We start from the raw sequence: 18,186 nt of genomic DNA, 5'->3' as shown, positions 1-18,186 counted from the left end.
CAAGACAACTTTTTATTTTCCAACTTTGTTTCTTTTGAACTGTTGGCTTCATTTTGTTGATTGGTTCATCATGTAGTTGGGTTGTAAACCTTAGACAGAAAAAAAACAAAAGGTTAACAACATTGCCAAACAAATAATATATTCTTTTTAAACAACTTATCACTCAGTTTCCTTTCAACAATTCTTGTTTTTAAGCAATACGTGTATTTTAAATATGATTAAAATTATGTATAATAATATTATATTAATATTACATAAAATGTGATGTATTTAATTCATTGTCTAATTTAAATATTTTAAACGAATTAATTAAAGTCAATATTTTAGACAAATTAACATTTTAACCATTTAAAGTTTAAATGGTTAATTTTTAATGTTAAACCCTTTAAATGGAATAGATAAATGTTTCAAATCAAGTTGGCCTACCATCTAAGCACTTTAAATGGAACAAAGATAAATAGCTGATCCTTGAGTTTGTAGATCAGATCTTTTTCAACTAGGCATTTTAAACCTTTAACATGGTGAAACATGAATTGTCCACATTTTAGTAGTAGTCTTTTTTTTTTTTTTTTTTGCGTTATTTTTATTATTGGTTTTTGAAGGGACAGACAGGCTGACAGGAAACGGGAGAGATGGGGGAAGACATGCAGTAAAGGCCGTGTCGGGCTCGGGAGTCGAACCCGCGGCACACTGCGACTGGATTACCAGTCGGGTGCCCAGACGGTTACGCCACCGCCTGGGCAGTAGTAGTCTTTTAAATTCTTAAATCATTTTAACATTTCTAACTTTGTCTTATTCTTTTGTAATTTATACTTTAAGCACAAATTAATTAATTAAGTTAAGTGTGAACACAGAAGGTGCCCACAGGTGCCCAACACACACAATGTATGTGTTCTACAATGTGTTCCTTAACTATTTAAATTTGACCATATGAACCATGATTTCAAATGCCAGTAAATAAACAATTTAACAGACCTTTGGGGTTGAGCTTCTGACTGTAGTCTTCTCTCTGGTTTCCATTTGTTTGAATGGCCTTTTAAACCCTTCAGGTGCTACTAATGAGCAGTGGCCATTTTGCTGCTGCACTCTGGGGAGTGTAGTTTTTTTTAGATGCCAAGCAAAAGCTCCACTACTGAGTTTTGACTCAACATTCACAGTAGGTTATGTTCCATTAATACAGTTTAGTTTAGGAAGGTGCAATTTAAGGCTATGTTCCAGTGCGAGAAGAGGGCGAGGGGTGGGGGGCTAGTGTTTTCCTTTGCCTGGTTTCTCTCTGGTTCTTATCAGTTCATTCATGTATCTGAGTGTTCAGGGAAAGAAGCTTTTTGCAGTCTATTTCCAGTGGCTTTGAGACTGTGAAAATGTTTTCCATGCGGCAGCATCTCGTAGGCCCACAATACCCACAACGAATCTGCCTTATTTCTGTCTGTCTGTGTCTCTTTTATGCCCATATATGGAGATATCTGTATGTGCTCTAATGCTTGTTGGGCACCGGCCCGCAATACCCATTGTCAGAGCAGAGTACGCTGTTGTACCTGTTGTCAGAGTACCAATTTTAGCTATCTGTCTGTCTGTGTCCCTTTTATGCCCATATGGATGTCTGTATCCGTCTGTCCTTGTCCCTTGTTGCTCTATCTGCTCTATCCAGTTGCAGTTTTGGCAGTTCTGTCCTGTTGTTTTCCATGAAATTTGGCAATATGGTAGAGGATGTTATAATCTGAAGCTCACAGTAATTTGTCAAAGGACCTCTGACCTTTAAGCCCAAACCACACCAAAGTGTCGCTTTGGGACAAAACAGTTTACCGTATGGTAAACCACACCAATGCAACTCATTGAGTTGCAAGGAGTTGCATTGGTGTGGTTTACCTTAAAAAAACGCTTTGGGCTTAAGATCTCCCAATTAATGAATTATATGATCTGCTCTATCCACTCTTGATGTCAAAAAAGCGACGTCAAAGATTTTCATAGCCTGGTTATCCACTTCCCCTTGAAATCGCATTTCCATTCATTTGTGTGGAATCTGAACCCTGCTAATAATGCATCACGGGAGTACAGTGTTGACAGACAACCCCTTCAGCCAATCAGCGGAACAAAAAAGTGATGCCATCCGGCCTCTGACCTGCTATTTAAAGCGATCATTTGTCAATTGAATGGTTTTCTTTCTCTAAAGTTCTCTCAAGTGTTTATAACCATGGCTCATTGTGCATATTGCTTTTGTGGCTTGACCTCGTCTTATTGCTGCTTACAGCTATATTTAATCATCCATCCAAAATATAACCCAAAATAAGTTTAAATTCCACTTGTAAATGTATCTATCAATCAATGCTTTAGCCTACAAAACATTAGCCTACAATGCTGTTGTTGGGTTTTTTATGTGTGTTGTGTGTGTCATATCCCAGAAAGCACGGTCAGGACCTGGACGAATTAGTGACGTCTCTATTGGATTTGGGGCCAGATCAAGTCAAACCAATACTACTGGCGCAGAATATCACCTGATTTCAACCAACATAAATTCTGCCCACTAAGACGGATGTCCCTGGAAGAATCAGAGAGTCCGATTGAGTCCAGAACAGTCATATCATAACTTGTCAGATCTGGCCCAGAATAAGCTATATTATTTCAACTGGTGAATACGTCCTGGAAATGACGTAAAGATCATCCCCATATGAGCTGTAATCTGGCCTAGTCCTGAACAACTTGAACGCCGTCACGGAGGACATCATCATGACGTCATTTGGCTTGATGGGATATGTTCCAATTTAATTGCTCTCATTGTTGCTGCTCATCATCAAATAAGGTACTTGCAACAAAGTCAAAAGAAAAACATACAAAAGTGAGCATTTTTACCCAACTGGGGAAATGATGTCCCAATCGAGTAGTCAGGAACAGTCGGATCTGGATTCCAGGAACTGTCGGTGTAGAGTTTGGATACAGTAGTCATGTCTTGCACTCTAAGGTACGTGTGCACTCTCCAACACACTCAACCAGTTCACCTGGGCTTTTATTCAGGTGCATCCATCCTCTATACTTTGTTATTTGCACGTGTGCCTGCACATGAAAACAAATTGAAAAAAATAAATTAGTACAATACATAGGCCTTCATTTTTGCCATTGGAAGTCTAAAGACTTGCAGTCAGGTCACCCATTATCCATTACATTGTTTTAGTGAAGGCTGCTATATAAAGTTGTGCTGCCTGGCAACCTACTGTTTGTTATGTGGAGTGTGGTATACAACGGAGCTTCACCTGTGTTTCAAATTCAACTGGCGTGAGGGTAAGAATTGACAGAATTTAGATTTTGGGTGAACTATTCCTTTAAAGCTGTACATCTGTGGCAAGCTGGAACTATTGCTACCTTTACCACTACAGCTTATGTAGTTAGGCTTAGTATTACTTAAAACTGCTGTCAGCTATTAGGCTATGGCTATTTATCACACCTGCTTTTCTTTCTTTGAGTTTTGAAATGGAATGATATTATTCATCTTTGTGAAAGAAGAAAATACATTTCTGTAATAGGCTACAAATTACTTATCCTCCTCAGACAGTTTGATACATTCCACATGCATAGGCCTGTACTGTACTGTACTGCAGTACTGTACTGTACTGTACTGATCAGAGCTGAGCTCCAAAATAAATTTATTCAACCGGCATCTAACATGGAGGCAATAGAAATTGTTCACATTGAAAATCACGTGGACATTGTGTGTGAGTGTATGGGACCCGAATGGAAACAAGACCGCAAGGTTTTTCTCCGGAAATCCCTTTGGACCAAAATGCCTCACTGTACATTGTGCTGTTTGCATTTTTCTTATTGACTAATAAAATATTCAATCAATCAATCAAAACATGTGGAATTAAATGTAATTGTAATGCAATGGTTTGGTATAGATGTTAAAGAGAATATTTGAAATGAAACAGCACTAGTTAAGCTCAGTGTGCTGAAATCAGCAGCTTTTTCTTCCTGCTATTTAAATCTCGACCACATGATGGCAGCACATACATTGTGCGGACAAAGTATTGTATCAGCAAAGTCAGCTGGCTGGTCTGGTTATGGTGAATATTAAGAAGTTCTGGACATTTGGTGAGGGTCACTGCAATTTTTTTTGTATTGTTGACCTATTTCTACCATATAGAGAAACTTTTGTTCAACTTTGACCGATCTGTTACATGGAACTATGGTTTTGTGCTGCTGCATATTTGTTGAAATATGTCAAAACAACAATACAAATGATGCTAGTTTTGTGGATTCATTTATTTTTAATGCGTGGCCCCCAGACCCTCACCAAATGACTATAACTACTTTAATATTCACCAAAACCATTAAAAACACCCTAAAGTCAGGGCACCCGCTGGCCATATGTGGCCATATACCACATATAGGTGCATACCTGACAGCGTTTCAACCTTTGCTGCGTGTCATTCCCAGTCTATCCTGGTTTCCCGTCTATCTCCACTGTGTCCTATCAATAAAACTGCTGAAAAACCCTCCGAAAATATTTAAAAAAAGCAAAAACACCCTAAAGTTTATGGTGTAGGGCCTAAACAGAGTGCTATATTACTAGTTTGTAATTATCAGTGTGTGTGTGTGTGTGTGCGTGCGTGCGTGTGCACGTGTATGTGTCGGAGATTAGGATTTGACTTTAGTTGTTGTATTTTTCAACATTTTTTTATTTTAAGTATGTGATAATAGAAATGATCCAACCCAATGCTTTCCTGCCTTATGGAAACAGTTTTTTGTATTTGTAATGCTCATATTGTTGTGGCGACTGCAAGTGGCATTTACTATGAAATTGTACAATTTTGTCCGTCAGTCAGTGTATCACTCAAAATCCCCATACATAGGAAAGCCCCCATATATGGTGCCCAGGTCTCGTGACATCAGAGATCCCTGATGTCATACCATGCAACCTCCATACTGTATATGGAGCTGACCTCTGACATTCCATATGTTGATCTGACCTCATCAAACTCTGTACACTCAAGACACGCTCCATATATGGCTAGTACAGAATTCATTACATATGTTGATCTGACCCCCCCCCCCCCCCCCCCCCCCCACGACCTCGCCCTTTAGCCCCAACTCTTACTGGTATTATTTGATTGTACAGATGGGTGTTAATTAGGGTTCTGGTCAGAGATAATTTAAGGTCAGCTTACATATAATTAACATATCAGCAACCAAATGCAATACAATGGTTGACTGTTGACCTATTTCCCCTGAAAGCTGTTTCAGAATGAATTAAAAAAGGGTGGTGGTCATGTGTGTACATAACCTTGGGCATGTGTGTGTGTGTGTGTGTGTGTGTGTGTGCGAGTGTGTGTGTGTGTACCTTTGGGCTACTCAAATACATGTGCACTTCCTTGGGTATGTATAGGCTAGCCTACTCCAAAAAGTTGAGAAAAGTTCAAGTGGCTGAAATTAAATGCCGTGATCCAGTTTTTTGCCTAAAATCCCATTAACTACATACAACTACAACATAGCCATCCTCACAGCCCTGTGCTCTCAGCAGTGTTGCTGGGGGGAGAAAACTAAATAAATCTTAGTTTTTAGTGGTAGAATATTGTATATTAACTAACTAAAGGAGGTGATATAATAGATGATATGCCATGGGGTTTGATTGATTGATTGATTGAAGTATTTAACAGTTTGCAGAATTACAGTACATTTCAAGCACAACTCAATACAAAAACCATGTCAGCAGGGGTCATCCTGCAATCTGCCCAATACTTTGTGATATCTTGTTGATATTTTGGCCTGAGGGTGGCACACTAGACTAGAGCCTACCACCTCATCCCTCAAACAATTAGTCTTCATCTACCACTCTCAGCATGTTTTTTTTTTATCAAATAGGTTTTTATTGAGAACAAATTATAAATTGTTACACAAACATTATGATATGAATTACATTTTTCTTTTATAGAAAAAAAAGAAGAAACAAAAACAAAATACAAGGACAAAAAAGAGACTCAGCACTGCAGGCTGTCTATAACCAGAATTGTACAGAAAAGTAGCCTAAAGGCCAGTTGGACAGTCCACACTGATGCAACTAGTCACAACTAGGCCTACTTGCAATGATTATCCCCAATGGCAGTTGCGTGGAGTTCCTTGGTGTGGATTGGCCTTAAAACTGTTTTGTTCCAAGGAGGTCGGGATAATAAGCCTAGACCCAAGGCAGAGTAGCAAACAGACACCACGTCGATTTTACAGTATTCTGATTGTGGTAGTGGGATTAATCAAAGTAAAACATATTCTGACCAATTCTGAATTTCACAGTGGTAATGTATCAGTAAACAAAACTCTATAATTAGGCCTTAATTGTAAAGTGACTCACGTCTGGTGCTGAAAAGATCTGCTACTTCCAGCCTAGCCCAGCCCAGCATCACTGACTGAACACCTGCAGGCTGCAGGTGAAAGGAGTCAAGCGCTTATTCTGCAGCCTGAGGCTCTCGTTTAGACGGTAATTCACTGCATGTTTAATAGTTGATTTGCTTATTAGTTAACTAAGATAATACATGAAATAACTCGACATCAATTATGCTATTGAATAGTACTTGTCTTCTTTCTAAACAAATTGCAGGATACACTGTGGGAACTGGGTGCGTATCCATTACTTATGTATCTTCTACACGGATGTGCACCTTGCACATAATTGGCTCCTGGTCTCAATCACTTAATTTGACACTCAATGTTTATTGTTTTGACTGGAGGCTCGCAAAATCGGCATTTGTGTCCATGGGGACATTACTCAACTTTTCTTCACTCAGCCTGCGCTGACCATATTTATCGTTTTGTATCCCTTTTTATCTCTGTGAATTATTCACAGATAAGAGGAAGTTCGTTTAATATTTGCATAAGTCCACACACTGCGCAGTGCACACACGGTCACGGTGTCTTGTTTGTTTTTATGACACTATGAACAACCAGACAAATTACCCGCGCTTGCTGGTGCACCGAGTTTTGTTTTGATCAAGAACTAAACAACATAATATCATCACCCTTCGAATCCGCTAATAATTTAAAACGGCTATATTTGAGCTGTGTGCACTGCTACTGTGCTACATAATAGGAACGGAGGAAACGCTGTGTATTGTGGATGGAAATAATGAGATCAAGTCAACGGATGTGATGTCAATGACCGAGTGTAACCTCGTTGTAAAGTGCATCATCAGTAGCCTAGCCTACTATGGTTTGCGCATCAGCCTCTGGCAGTCATGCGATGCTGTGGTGTGTTTGCTCTGGTATGTGACTGTCTTCGTCTCTCTTGGCGATTGGCTGACACTGATCTTGCTATAGTGGCGTCGCCTCTCCATAGAAGTAGGCCTAGTAGCGGGGCAGAGAACTGTAATAATCGTTCACTTGCGGTCAAGCACCAAAATTGGCAGGTAACATGTCATGTCACCCCAATTCCATCTCGCCCCAGCTTTTTTCCGCCGACAGCTCTGTGCGACGGTTCTTGTATTCTTTATTTTGTTTTACTGAGAATAGAAATAAGTTTAGGGTTTAGTTTAGGAATAGGGTTAGGTAGGCATAGTTTTACTGAGGTTGAGGTTAGGAGCATAATTTACTTAGATTACTTTAGGGAAACTTTGACAGAAAAAGACTTGCTCACCGTATACAAAATAGAAGTAAAACTCCTTAGACTGAGACTTAAGAAAATATTTTTTTCTTTTCTTTTATCATGCTCATAAAGTGCTCTGTGCTCAAAGTGCAATTAAAAAGCAAACTATATGACGAGTGCACTGAGAACCAATTCTCAGTGCTTAGATTACTTTAGGAATACCAGGCCGCGGCTGTTCCGCCGGATGTACGCCCGGGGCGGGGTTGACAAAGGGGCGAGCAGTCTCGTATTCAATTGGCACACATACTCCTTAGGGCCGATTCATACTCCTATTTTAGAGCCGAATAAAAGTCGGTTCGGCTCTGTAGAGCCTACAATGTGACGTCATTTGAGGTTCGTGTACCGTTCTAAAGTTGGCTCTTCGGTGCTACTGCAAATTTCTGACGAGCCGAAATCATTTCGGCACCACAGTGCCGAAACAGCGGTAAAATAGGAGTATGAATCGGCCCTTATTGCTCTTTTGATAAAACCACGTGGCCAAATAAAAATTCAAGATGGTGGCCATTTTTCACTTCTAATGTAGTAGCTCAACGTACAGCCAGGGCACACTGGTGGCACCGCTGCTGTGAAAAGCAGCATGGGGTTCAGTATCAGCTGAGTAATTAGTTTGGTGTAGTAGCTAAATAATGACTTCAGTGTCCAAAATGTTGTCTAATACTTACAGTTAGCTAGATTACATGTAGTTTACCATGAAAATGTAAAGTAGATGTTCAGTTAGACAGCCGCGTCTGAATTGACAGGTGATGGGTATTTTTCCACCATATACTTTAAAGACTATAAAAACAAGGACTAATAAGGACTGTATTAAAAATAGTTACTATAAATAGCTTCGACAGCAGAGCTATGATACTGGGAGCTGAGAGCTCCGAAACACCGGAACTCTAGAAATACTTTTAGAAGTAATCGAATTACAATATATACTTAGCTTAGCTTTAACCAGGATAATGGGAGATCAGCTTTGCATTGTCACTTCCCGACACGGTAGCGGGACTGGGACAAACACCTGCCTCTAGTGCTTCTGGCATGCCGCTCTGCAATACAGGAGTCCACGGCGTGCACACCGGCTCTCCTCATGCTGGGACGAGAGCTACGCACCCCGGCTGAGCTGGTCTTCGGTCGCCCACTGGATGCCCCGGCCGTCCCTGCATCATCACAGAGTTACGACGAATGCATTCATTGAGAAGTTGTACTCAGTGTTTGCCTGCCGGGTTGAAGCTTGGATTCTCCCCGGGAAGGAATCATCGGTCACACAACGGTAGTAGCCTCGGAAACCCAGACGTTTACAACGGTGGTCACTGGTTGCGAGAGGCGTGGAGCCGACTGTATGATGATAGATCATCATAGCGATTTTGATCATTACAATGAATAAGCGTGGACAAAGTAGACGGTGCTGTAGTGGCTGGGGCATTTGAGGGACAATATGTATTTTATATGCAACGAATACAAATAAAATAATATGTTTTATATGTTAATTTATATGATAGAAATTAATATTTTTTTAATGCCATATTTAGCCATTGTGACGCAAATATCTGATGTGTCCCCAGGACCAGGAGCTGGCAGCAACAACAACCCTTAGCCTGAAGTGACATGGCTCGATGGGAGGTGGGGTGGAGCCAGAGAAACATTACTCACTTTTCTGTGTACAAGGAGTACAAGGAGTTTTCACTACATGGTGTTTGTGATATGAAATGTAAGCTCACCCTAATCACAGTAAACATCATGTCTTCAGTCATTTTCAAGTTACTGTAGTATAGTCACTTCAGTTGGCTGGAGTAGATTGTGATGAAATCCTATGTATTGAATCGAGAATCATTTTGAATAGAGAATCGTTTTCAATCTGGAAAATGCTTTTGAATTTCTTTGAATTTTTTTTGGATTGAGAATCGAGTTTGAATCAAATCGTGACCCCAAGAATCGGAAACGAATCGAATCGTACAACAACAGCTGCGGGTGCGGCTTCAGTTCAGGTGGATCACCACCCACCTGAAAACCAGGTATACTTAATGAACTGGTGGGTGTGGCTGATTTTCAGGTGGGTGGTGATCCACCTGAACTGAAGCCGCATCCACAGCTGTTGTTGTATGCTAAAGGGGGAGGGGTTAGGAGAGGGTTGATATTGTGATATCACTAATTCAATTAAATTAAATTCAATTTTATTATAGTGTCAAATCACAACAAGTTGTCTCAAGACACTTTACAACCAACAAAGTTCCACCCAGAGCAATGGTAACGAAAAACTCCCCTTTAGGAAGAAACGTCAGGCAGAACCCGACTCTAGGGTGGTCTGCCTCGACCGTGTCGGGGGGGGGGGGGGGGGGGGGGGGGGGTAGAGGGAGAGAGAGAGAGATAGACAGGTGGGCTCCGTGGAGGGGTCTGGTCCACATCTGGTCGAGGTCGAGCTCTGTGAGGCCGGGTCCGGGTCACACTTCTGGTGGGCTCCATGAAGAGGCCTGATCCACGGTCACACTCGGCAGTCAGTTGGGGGTTAATATTAGTGGTCCACAGAACTGCGACGGGGAGGATGAAAAGAGACTCCGGGGAGAGATTCCCCGGATGTTGGATTAGTGGCAGGCCTTACTGGAGCCTATATAGTGTATATTACAAGTACTGCTGGGAGACAGACCCACACAACAATGTACAACCATGGTATCCAGCTAGACTTGGAGACAGGTCTAGCTATAGGCTTTGTCGTAGAGAAAGGTTTTCAACCTAGTCTTCAATGTGCAGAGCGTGTCAGCCCCACGGACCGAAGCCGGGAGAAGGTTCCACAGCTGAGGTGCCTGGGACCTAAACGCCCTGCCTCCTATTGTAACTTTTGATATTGTTGGGACAGTAAGCATTTTTGCATACTGTAGACGCACTGGTGTTCTATTTGGTTTGTAGGGATCAATGAGATCTTTGAGATATTGTGGTGCCTGACCATTGAGAGCTTTGTAGGTGAGGAGAAGAATTTTGAACTCTATTCTGTGTTTGACCGGGAGCCACTGTAGGGAGGCCAGTGAAGAAGTGATATGGTCTCTTCTTCTGGTACCTGTCAGCACACGCGCCGCAGCATTTTGAACTAGCTGTAGGCTTTTCAGAGACTTACCTGGGCAGCCTGATAATAGCGAGTTGCAGTAGTCCAGCCTTGAGGTAACAAATGCGTGGACAAGTTTTTCTGCGTCATTTTTGGACAGGATGTGCCTAACCTTTGCAATATTTCGCAGGTGAAAAAAGGCAGTCTTTGAGATTTGTTTGATGTGAGATGTGAAAGACATATCTTGATCAAAGGTAACTCCCAGATTCTTTACAGTGGCCTTGGAGGCCACGGTAATGCCATCTAGGGAAAAGTTCTCATCGGCTAGCTTGTCTCTTAGGGGCTTAGGGCCGATCACGATAACTTCCGTTTTGTCAGAGTTGAGGAGTAGGTAATTACGGGTCATCCAACTCTTTATGTCTTTAAGACATGCTTGAAGTTTGACTAATTGGTCCATTTCGTTCGGTTTCATCGATAGATATAGTTGAGTGTCGTCCGCGTAACAATGGAAATGTATAGAGTGTTCCCTGATGATGTTACCCAGAGGGAGCATATATAAGGAGAAAAGTATCAGTCCAAGCACAGAGCCTTGTGGGACTCCATATTTGACCTTTTCACGTGTTGAGGAGCCATCATTGACATTTACAAACTGAAATCGATCAGATAGATAGGACTCGAACCATTTCAGTGCGGTACCCCTGATGCCAACCAGATGATCCAGTCTCTGTAGCAGAATGTGGTGGTCAATAGTGTCAAATGCAGCACTAAGGTCCAGCAACACCAGCACGGAGAGGAGGTTATTATCTGCTGCAGTCAGGAGGTCATTTGTAACTCTCAGCAATGCCGTCTCAGTGCTATGGTTAGCTCTGAAGCCTGACTGAAAGCCTTCTAATAAATTGTTGTTATGTAAAAAGTCACATAACTGTTTGGCGACTGCTTTCTCGAGAATTTTGGAGAGATATGGAAGGTTCGATATAGGTCTATAGTTAGCTAGAATGCCTGCATCAAGAGTAGGCTTTTTGAGTAGAGGTTTGATTACCGCTACCTTAAAAGATTGTGGCACGTAGCCTGTCACCAAGGACATGTTGATCATATTGAGTAGGCATACCAAACGGAGGCAGGACCTCTTTGAGTAATTGAGTAATTGGAGGAACTGGATCCAGGGTACATGTCGTTGATTTTGAGGAAGATATCATTGATGTGAAATCAGAGAGCTCGATTGGAGACAAACTATCCATATATATATTCTCTGAGACCACCATATTGTGGTGTATTTCGATTTTCGATTGGGCCTCAAAGGCTTTCAGGATGAAACCAAAAATACACAGGGAAGACATATTTCAATATTCTAACCACACGGGTCTATTAGTTACAGCAATGTTAACTCCATAGACGCATACAAAACAGCATACAAAAATCATGGCACTCATGGGTGTCGTCCTCGTGACTGGTGCTCGTGTGATGGTTTTCACAGCGCTAGTTTGCTGTCTGGCAGCTATTGGTGTCTTTGGCAGTGTCCTGCTAGTTTCATTCTTCTGGCTGCTATTTTCTGGCTCACCTTTGGCATTCCAATATGTCAAAATATTTTGTCATCCTACAGAAAACCTGCCAGTTATGCTCTCAGGCATAACGGTTCAGTTGGCTTTTACTTTGGTATAATGGTCCTTTCTGGTTTGCTGTCTTCAACAGTAGGTAGAGTGCAGTGTGTAGGGGACTCTGAAAGCTAGTTTATCTCAGTTTATTCAGACATGTGCGGTTAGCTGATTAATTTGCTTAATTATTTTTTTAATTGTCTCCGTACATGGCACAGACTGTTTTGCACCCTGTCCATCCGGCATTCTGACTGTGTACAGCTATTCTCTGGCACCGTTGGCTTGATTGCAGCAAAACTGTGCACACACACTCCCTCAAAATCGGGTCTTTGAGAATTTTCATATTCCATCCTGATTGGCTAAGATGGGCAGGAGTGTTCCGTTTTTAAAAAATGGCTCAAATCTTGAACACAGCGTGCCTTTTCTGTGACTCGGTAGTCGGTACACATTATCTCTATAGTCAAGTGATCAAGACTGATCCGTTTGATTTTTTTGAGGGGCGCTAGCGCCCTATGTCCACTTTTTACTCCGCTTTTACTGTGTGCAGTGCACAAACTTTGTCCTACACCTACACAAACATTAAATTCCCATTGACAATGAATGGACAAATTTACGTCAAAGTGTAAACACTAACATTGTGTAACAAACATTGAAGATGAAGGTGAGGACGCACATTCTGATTGGCCGGAATGAGATGATGTATGATGATGATGTACGATAAGAGTGCCCCTCACGATAAGAGCGCCCGTGACATGACGTCACGTCACGTACGTCTCACATTTGCCATTGACAATGACATGAGAATTTACGTCATATGTGCCTGAAATATGACGTAAATTAGTGGCAACACAAATATTAATGCCATTGACAATGAAAGGAAAATATACGTCATATGTAGATGAGCAAATCGGCTAACCAATCACATAACAATACTTCTGTATTGCCTCTGTGTTGTTGACCTCTGACTGCACAAATTGTGCATTCAGAGGATACGTTGTGTTAATACCCTTGCCTGTATAGCCTGTCTATCCTGTTACAGAAGAACTCATAAAGTACAGGAATGGACTGTCATCCAGAAGTGATTGGCACATGGGTGTAGGTTTTACTTAGGTCGCATTCTTTTGGGCATGGAGGCACAGCACTGAGCACAGACGGCAGCATAAAATGTTTACAAGTTTATCAAGATGAAGAAAGTCCCTACTCCCCACAGTGACAGCACTCCATGTTTATGGACAGACAGACAGAATATTCTGTAGGCTACACTGCAGTTTTTTATGTGTTTCCTTAAGCAATTGATTAATGTACTCGTCCTCATATTTTCATCAGAGCTTCGGTCTCCTCATTCGACGTCTATCCACTGTAACGGGACATCTCTACGCTGTGTAAACTATGCCTTCTCCGTCTCCAACCATGTTTAGCTCCTCACCCACCACATAATTTACTTTGTTTGCTTTGTTTGCATTCACACCTGCACCGAATTGAAATCAAGTGGGATTGGAAGATTTTTGGCAGAGTAGAATGCGGTTCTTTGATGCACATTAGGATTAGATCATTCGAATGAGGCTTCACACCTGCCAGTACAAAGCGCACTTTCCGACAATGTGCAGCAGGATTCGTTTTAATCGCAGTAAAGCTTTCTGGTGTGAAGGCGACCTTACTTGTACACTGAGAGGGGTAGGCTACAGTATCACAGGCTTCACAGCCCACTAAACTGAACCTCCCCCCCCATCCTTGCAAACCCATTTTCTTTGAGACTTTCATAATAGACAACAGTTTTTTTTTGTAAAATGTATTGCAAATTGCAGCAGAAAAAGTATGCATGTAATAACTACTGTATTCTATACTCTATCTCATCCCCTAGCATCCTTTTTGCAGCAAAATATAGGCTGCGTACATAAATGGCTATGATGTATTAATCACGATTAACCACAACATGTAAAAAACATTTAAATAAAACTAAACTATAATTTCACAATGAACAATAAGTGTGAGCATGCTGGGAAATCCTGCAAAGCGAGTTGGCACACCCTAGGTAGGACGTATCTGAACTAAACAAACATCACATTGTAGAATATCACAGTTAATTTTAACATATTACAAGCCAACATCGAATGTTGCGGAAAACGGGGTCTGAGACAGCAGACAAAATGGTACCATATAATAATGATGAGCATTATGGAGGACCAAGGTTGAAAATGGGTGAAGTCATTTAAAGGACAACTTTGGTTTTTTTCAACCAAGGTTCATGTTTTAGGTTGTTATTAGAGAAAGTAAAAGATGAGAAAAAAAGATGAGACTGCACAAATTGACTGACTGCACAAATTGTGCATTCAGAGGATACGTTGTGTTAATACCCTTGCCTGTATAGCCTGTCTATCCTGTTACAGAAGAACTCATAAAGTACAGGAATGGACTGTCATCCAGAAGTGATTGGCACATGGGTGTAGGTTTTACTTAGGTCGCATTCTTTTGGGCATGGAGGCACAGCGCTGAGCACAGACGGCAGCATAAAATGTTTACAAGTTTATCAAGATGAAGAAAGTCCCTACTCCCCACACAGTGACAGCACTCCATGTTTATGGACAGACAGACAGAATATTCTGTAGGCTACACTGCAGTTTTTTATGTGTTTCCTTAAGCAATTGATTAATGTACTCGTCCTCATATTTTCATCAGAGCTTCGGTCTCCTCATTCGACGTCTATCCACTGTAACGGGACATCTCTACGCTGTGTAAACTATGCCTTCTCCGTCTCCAACCATGTTTAGCTCCTCACCCACCACATCATTTACTTTGTTTGCTTTGTTTGCATTCACACCTGCACCGAATCGAAATCAAGTGGGATTGGAAGATTTTTGGCAGAGTAGAATGCGGTTCTTTGATGCACATTAGGATTAGATCATTCGAATGAGGCTTCACACCTGCCAGTACAAAGCGCACTTTCCGACAATGTGCAGCAGGATTCGTTTTAATCGCAGTAAAGCTTTCTGGTGTGAAGGCGACCTTACTTGTACACTGAGAGGGGTAGGCTACAGTATCACAGGCTTCACAGCCCACTAAACTGAACCTCCCCCCCATCCTTGCAAACCCATTTTCTTTGAGACTTTCATAATAGACAACAGTTTTTTTTTGTAAAATGTATTGCAAATTGCAGCAGAAAAAGTATGCATGTAATAACTACTGTATTCTATACTCTATCTCATCCCCTAGCATCCTTTTTGCAGCAAAATATAGGCTGCGTACATAAATGGCTATGATGTATTAATCACGATTAACCACAACATGTAAAAAACATTTAAATAAAACTAAACTATAATTTCACAATGAACAATAAGTGTGAGCATGCTGGGAAATCCTGCAAAGCGAGTTGGCACACCCTAGGTAGGACGTATCTGAACTAAACAAACATCACATTGTAGAATATCACAGTTAATTTTAACATATTACAAGCCAACATCGAATGTTGCGGAAAACGGGGTCTGAGACAGCAGACAAAATGGTACCATATAATAATGATGAGCATTATGGAGGACCAAGGTTGAAAATGGGTGAAGTCATTTAAAGGACAACTTTGGTTTTTTTCAACCAAGGTTCATGTTTTAGGTTGTTATTAGAGAAAGTAAAAGATGAGTGTTAATTTTCTTTCATTTGTTGCTTTCTTTCGTTTTAGGGATTTTAGCTGTTTTTGACAGGGGGGCGGGGGTATTCGAGCATGGGGCTAAATATGTATTTCTTTACAACATTTTATGGTGATTTATTTTTGTATTATTTACTATAGTCCTAATATACCCCAGGAAATTACATCTGACCACCGAAGATCACAGGATCGACTGAATGTGATCTACCTACTGGGGGAAGGCTTATACTGTGTGTATAGGCTCAATATGTCAGTTTGTCACATTCAATAGATGTTATCTAATGTTATCTGTTATCTAATGTGGTCAGATGTAATTTCTTGGGGTTTATTAGGACTATAGTAAATAATAAAAAGATTAATCGCCATAATATTTTGTAAAAAAATACATACTTAGCCCCATGCTCGAATGCCCCCGCCCCCCTGTCAAAAACTGCTAAAATACCCAAAACAAAAGAAAGCAGCAAATGAAAGAAAACTAGACAAAGTGCCAATCGGCACAGGTCTCCACCAGGGCAGGTCAGGTTGTGGCCTCATGGTGGCGCTATAACAGGCTTTTGAGGAAGATTTGGGCCGGAGGTTCGTGTTGGAGGGATGCAGGTACAATGTTTTTCCATGTGTGCATACATAAGTTGTATACAGATCTATGCAGTTATAGCTAAAAACAGGAATTGGCCTGTTATAGCGCCACCGTGAGGCTGATTTTGAGGAAAAAATTGTGGCATGTCGTCCTCGGCCTAGTGAAAATGTGCGTGTATAATTTAACGGAAATTGCACACTGTGTTTGTGATTTGTGGCCTTTTTTTGAAATGGACGAATCGTGTGAGCTTTGGAAGCCAATCTTAGCCAATCAGGATGGAAGATGGGAAATGGTGGCGCTCCGTGTTGATCACATGACTATGGAGATAGTGTATACCGATTTGCGTGAAATTTGGATAAAATCTGAAGGAGTAATAATAGAAAATGTGTTTTACATATGTCGGCCTCCTGGTGGCGCTATAAAGAGCAGATGTGAAAAATTCCAGGCAAAGGTTTTTCCTTGGCCTCTAGGGAGTTGGCATACAAAGTTATCCACAGATCCGTGCAGTTAGAGGTAAAAACACTTTTCGGCCAGTTATAGCGCCACCTTGAGTCTGAGTTGAAATTGTTCATGTGGCATTTTGTCCTCGGCCTAGTGGGAATGTGGGTGCACAATTTCACGGAAATCACGCGATGTGTTCATGATTTGCAGCATTTTGTTTGAAACTGAGCACTCCTGTGAACTTTGGAAGCCAATCTTAACCAATCAGGATGGAGTCTGAGAAATCGGAAAGACCGGTTTCGTTGAATGGCTCTAGAGAGACTGTGTACCAATTTGCGTGATGTTTGGACAAAATCTGTAGGTGTACTGTGCAAAAACTTGTTTTGCACAAAGCGGCCTCCTGGTGGCGCTATAACAGGCCGTTCTGGAAAGTTTGGGGCAGAGGTTCATCGTTGGCATCCAGGGAGTGTGTGTGCAAAATGTGGCATTGAGCGGGTTAACGGTGGCCGAGATTAGCTGCTCACGGACGGACGGACGGACGGACACACGGACGGACGGACGGACGGACACACGGACGGACGGAGTGCAAAACATACTCTCCCCACATGCCTTCGGCCTGGTGGAGACAATTAACACTCACCTTTTAGTTTCTCTAATAACAACCTAAAACATGAACCTTGGTTGAAAAAAACTAAAGTTGTCCTTTAAGCATGATGCATTTTTGCTAGTAGTTAGAATGTGTATTTTTCGTTTTACTTTTAGCCTATTTTACCTTTTAGAAAAGCACAATCTTAGCTTTTCTTGTTTGTTTTTTTAGTTGAACTTGGCTAAATGTAATTTTTCTAAGATTGAAAGGAGCCCTGCTGATAGATCATATACGCCAATGACCGCAATATCCATCCATGGTAATGGACAGAATGGTCTGTCCTGATTCTGTTCTGGACAACTGTTACATTTTCCTCTTCTGATTACCGGTATCTGCCTTCAATTTGCTGTCTTATACCATACCATATCATCATCATCAATTTCCCTCAAAAAATTAAAATATTAAACATATTTTATAAGAACATATTTTGTTAATGTCCTTAAAGCCAAGCCAGCAGAGCTGCAAATAGTATAAATACAAATTTCAAATATGCCTACAACACACCGTATGCATAGTGCACAGCTGTACACATAGATATATAAAGGCTAGATGGCTCAAGGCGGAGTCTCTGACGTAGTTCATCCGGCGGCCATCTTGCTTCGGGGCTACAGTACAGTATGTTCTATGGCAGCTCAAAACAAAAACAGTCATAACTC

This window comes from Protomyctophum parallelum (genome assembly GCF_964188405.1).
Source record: "Protomyctophum parallelum genome assembly, chromosome: 6".
Classification (NCBI taxonomy): domain Eukaryota; kingdom Metazoa; phylum Chordata; class Actinopteri; order Myctophiformes; family Myctophidae; genus Protomyctophum; species Protomyctophum parallelum.
This window is presented reverse-complemented; position numbering follows the sequence as displayed.